Below are 5,000 nucleotides of genomic sequence, written 5' to 3' on the forward strand. Positions count from 1 at the left end.
GTTGTGGTATTTTCAATACCATCGTTGTGAGGCAGGGACAAGTGCTTGTGAGTCTGTATGTGGATTACAGAAATCACAAAGTGAGGACACTTGGCTCGTCCTCACTTTCCGATTCATTGTTAGAATTCACAGGTCAGACACAGGTTAGAGAAACGAGCTATAGAGAATGCAGTATATCAATGTGTGTACTCACAAAGATAGATGTATAAATACTTGTGTGTGTGTTTGTGTGTGTTGTTGTGTCTGCTTTAAGTGAGTCCTCTGTTAATTAAGGGCTCATTAGCAACACCAGCTCTTTGACCAATTAGGATGTGTTTTTTTCTACCAGCTCACTTGTTTGTTTTCTGGTTGAGAAATTACTGAACACATTGTTTTATTTATTCCTTTTCTCTTGCACCCTTTCTTCTGGTTTATTTCCACCGTCTCTGGAGGATAGAAAAACATAAAAAATAGATTATGGTTGTTTTTGCACTTTTGTTATTGTCTTTTTTTTTTTTTCTCTCTTGGCAGGAGAAAGTCGCCCAGCTCCCATATGATGTTTATGTGAGTGTGTGTGCATGTGTGTGGTTTTCTTTATCTCCTCTGTGTTATCAAGCTGTTGCCACGGTCTTTTATTCATCTCATTAATAACAGTGCCCTTGAGGTGGAGCTCCACGACCCCGCTCATCCGCACATGCTAGTGAGAACAAACACGCACACGCAGTTGCACACAAAGACAGAGACACACACACACACACACACACACACACACACAGACACACACACACACACACACACACACACAATTAACAGCAAAGGAGAGCCTGACAGCAGCTTCCTTTGTGGCAGCGACCGTCTCAGCCTCCTACATGAATACAGAGCCTCTCCACACATAGAATAGAAATAGAAATATGGCCAAACACGCTCATGTGTGTGTTTGCCAGCAGCTTCTCCACCTACTACATCATAAGCATATGTATACAGTATGCATTACTTAAACACACACACACACACGCACACACACACACACACACACACACATACACACACACACGTGCACAATACATTTCATGTCCCACTTAAAATAAAGTCTCGAAGTGAGAGATGGATTCTGGCTCCACTACAGCACTGAGCCCACTTAACCAAGGTAAAATGAAAAACATGGAGGGAAGAGATGACAGGGAAGCAAGAAATAAAAGATAAACATGGGAGTCAAATTAAAGGACACTCATCTGCCACTAAGATATTTAAAATCTATCATTACATTATGAAATAAGTTTGCGCTTGTTTTGATTGTTTTATCTTTGAATCAAGTCTTTTCTGACCTTCTCAAATCCATTTTCTCTTCCTCTGTTTTTGCTCAAAGTGACTTCAGCAGCGCTCCGGGTGAAGGACAGTCTCTGTCTCACTGCCACAGCATCAACAAACATTAAATAAACTTTTCTTTTGTACATACAGTAAAACTGCTGCCGCTGCCGTGCAATGCAGAAAAAATACTATGAGTGAAGTTGTCAAATGCCAAAAGCCTAAGGCGAGTGTGGGTGTGTTTGTGCGTAAACATGTGTGTGTGTTTGTGTGAGCATGTGTGTGTGGGTGTTTGTGTGTGTGTGTGCGCGTGTTTCTGCGTGTGTGTGTGTGCGTGTACACTCATGTGACATCTGCCATAAATCAAAAGCCACTGTGTCCTTGCAGCTCTAACATGTATCATGGAAATCAATGCAGAGGTCAAGTTGAACAGAGCCACCCAGCCCCCGAAAATACCACAGCAGCCAATAAAATATGGCAGGCTAATACACACGTCAACAACCTGGCTTTCTCACCCTATTGACTCCTCATGGATAATGTGTGCATGCATGTGCATGCATGCACAGAAAAACAAATGTCAAAGTGTGTGTGTGTGTGTGTGTGTGTATGTGTTTTCTTCATGGAGACATTTGATCCTGGTTCGACCTGGTGACATTGTGAAGCCTGGAGATGAATTATCTCGGCCTGCCGGGTGTCTGCAAATAATATTAAAGGATAAATCTGGTTATGTGCTTTACTTTTCTTATTGTCAATAAAAGCAAAACAATCTTACTGTATTGTGTGTTCCTCTGTAGCTTAAAGCTTCATTCTTGTCTGAACACGATTAAAAACACATCACAGAACCACACTGTAGTTATTCCTTGTGATGACACCAGTTTATTCTGCATGAATCATATCATGCGAGAGCTCACTAGAGGGACAAGTGCGTATTATTCCCCAACAGAAAATATTCCCCACTCTTTACTCTCTTAGTAACATTTGTTAAAAACTAAAGTGCCAACTTGTTTCAGTAAAATATACAGTTGTGTGCAGGACTCGGTTTAAAATATTTACATTTTCAGACATGGGTTTAACCCTGAGAACCACAGACAGGGTAAAGAGGTTGAAACATACTGAGAGATGTTCTTTTTCCTCGTGGTTTACAGTAGAAACTCACCAGCCCCACTTTTTAAACTGTTTATGCTATGATTTGCAAATTGCTCCTTCTCCTGGGAATGCATGTTTAAAAATCAAATTCATTTGAACGATTTTTGGGTAAACGGCTGTAATGTGTGTGGCACATTTTACCAGGAGGTCCAGCGAGTGGGAGATGGCTAAATGCCAATTTCTTTTCTTTATCATGTTAAGATCATTGTACACACACTCACACACACACACACACACACACACACACACACACACACACACAAATAGGCACACACATGTCCTCTCTCTGTCATGTCTTCTTTCTCCCATCAATGGTTTTATGAGAGATTTTCATGTAAAGAATATGTATCATTAACCTGATTTTCTATTGTTGCCTCCTCTCTCACCCTCACTCTGCTCTACTCTTAAATCACACAGTAATCGCTCCACATTGCACACACACACACACACACTCACTCACACAGACACACACACACACACACACACACTTGTACAATCATTGTGAGGACGCTCATTGACATGAAGCTTAACCAAAACCCTTAAACTAAACCTTATTCTATCCTGAACATTAAAACTGAGTCTTAACCATATAACAAATCTTTAAAGTTGTGAGAAGCAGCTAAATGTTCCTCAGTATCCCACCATGTCCTCAAGAATAAGGTGTAAAGGCCAAACTGGTCCTCTCAAAGATAGATGAACACTCACAGACACACACACACACACACACATTGCACACATCCTTTACCCCTCACCCCCTACATTGTCAAATGATCATTGAGGAGCGAGCGTGTGGCTGACACTGTCTCCACAGCAACGGCAGTTAGGACCAGGAGGGGGGCTGGGGTTTCTTCCAGTGTGTAAATGATGAGAGCACACACACACACACACACACCCAAACAGACACACACAGCCACACACATACTCAGACACACAGTGAGGGACAGACAGACAGACGCACACACACACAGCCACACACATACTCAGACACACAGTGAGGGACAGACAGACAGACGCACACGCACACACAGATACTCAGACACACAGTGAGGGACAGAGAGACGCACACGCACAGACACACACAGCCACACATGCACATGCACAATAATGCAATCAGTACTCGCACACACTCACACTCAGACGTTCCAAAGTACACACACACACATTCACACACACACTCACACAACACATTAAGTGAGACCTAGGAAACCAAAAAAAGGGGATGAAAGCGAGAGTGGAGAGGGGGAGGGATGAGAGAGAGGGTGGGGGGGGGGGGGGTTGTTGCTTCCTGAAGAGATTTTCTTCTTCTCCTTCCTCTCTTGTTCACAAGCAAACACATACACAGCGAACACTCACAAATACACAAACACCTATCACACACACAAACACACATGGATATATACAAACAATGACAAAGCACCACATAATCGCCCTGATTCAATCATTTATGAAAGCAGATGTATTATTCAAAAACCAGCATGAAAGATTCACAAGGCAAAGAACATTGTTTAATCTGCTCTCCGCCCTCTAATTCCCTCCATCAACCCCCCCCCGCTCCTCACCCCGTCTCTCTCTCTCTCTCTCTCTCTCTCTCTCTCTCTCTCTCTCTCTCTCTCTGTCTGTCTCTCACCCCCTCCCTCTCCTCTGCGTTTCACCTCTTGCCACAGGAGGGTTTTTAATCAATGACCACAGTCTGACCCAGACAGCTGAAAGGTCAGAGATCAGGGTCAGGGGTCAGAGGAAAGACACATCGGGACGGTCTGCTCTGAAGACAACAGTGCTCCGGTTCCAACAAATCATTTCCTTTGAATGAACATTTACTCAACCTTTCCTTCCTCTCCTCCTCACCTCACCTCTTCCTCACGCTGCATCACACTGACCTCTATTTATCCCCCTCTCTCTCTCTCTCTCTCTATCTCTCTCTCTCTCTCTCTCTCTCTCTCTCTCTGTCTGTCCTCCTCCTTTCTCCTCTTGGTGTCATTCTGTCACCCTGCCATCAGGCACGTTTAAGCACCTTTCTCAGGTAACCTCACACCTGTCCCCAGACTGACACTGGCCACGCTCTCTCTCTCTCGCATATCACACAGCTGCAGACAATAGACACACAGTACATGCTGTTAAACTAATAGGGAGCAGCGAAGGAGAGATAAACCACAGGGTTATTACAGAGGGTCACATCTGGAACTGTTACTGACCAAACTTCATCATGACACCACATGGTCATGTCATTTTAGGGATGCACCTGATGTTTTAATTATTTAAAAAAAATGACGCTCAAAAAATTATTTTCTTGCATTTACAATGAATCATTTGGTCCACATATGTAGCTACACAATAATAAAGATCATAAAATAAATGTATTTGCATACTTGACAACTAACAGTTAAAAAAGAATTGAGAATTCAAAGTAAGAATTCCTCTTTTACACCAATAAAGGCCAAAATAAAACGTACCAAAATATCTTTTGATTTATTATTTAAATTTTGATAATAATCAGAAGACCAAGAAAATAGCAATCTGATTAACAAAAAAAATCAACAACTATAATGTTGCCGCAAAACTAATGAATTCAA

General features: G+C 42.4%; 1 protein-coding gene across 2 annotated transcripts in view; it reads right to left on the bottom strand.

The window, feature by feature from the left end:
* LOC128444858 (genetic suppressor element 1) overlaps window positions 1-5,000 on the bottom strand; it is a 39,193-nt gene that overhangs the window by 32,988 nt on the left and 1,205 nt on the right. The gene's annotated exons all lie outside the window — the stretch shown is intronic.

The sequence above is a fragment of the Pleuronectes platessa genome, chromosome 7 (assembly GCF_947347685.1).
Source record: "Pleuronectes platessa chromosome 7, fPlePla1.1, whole genome shotgun sequence".
Lineage (NCBI taxonomy): Eukaryota > Metazoa > Chordata > Actinopteri > Pleuronectiformes > Pleuronectidae > Pleuronectes > Pleuronectes platessa.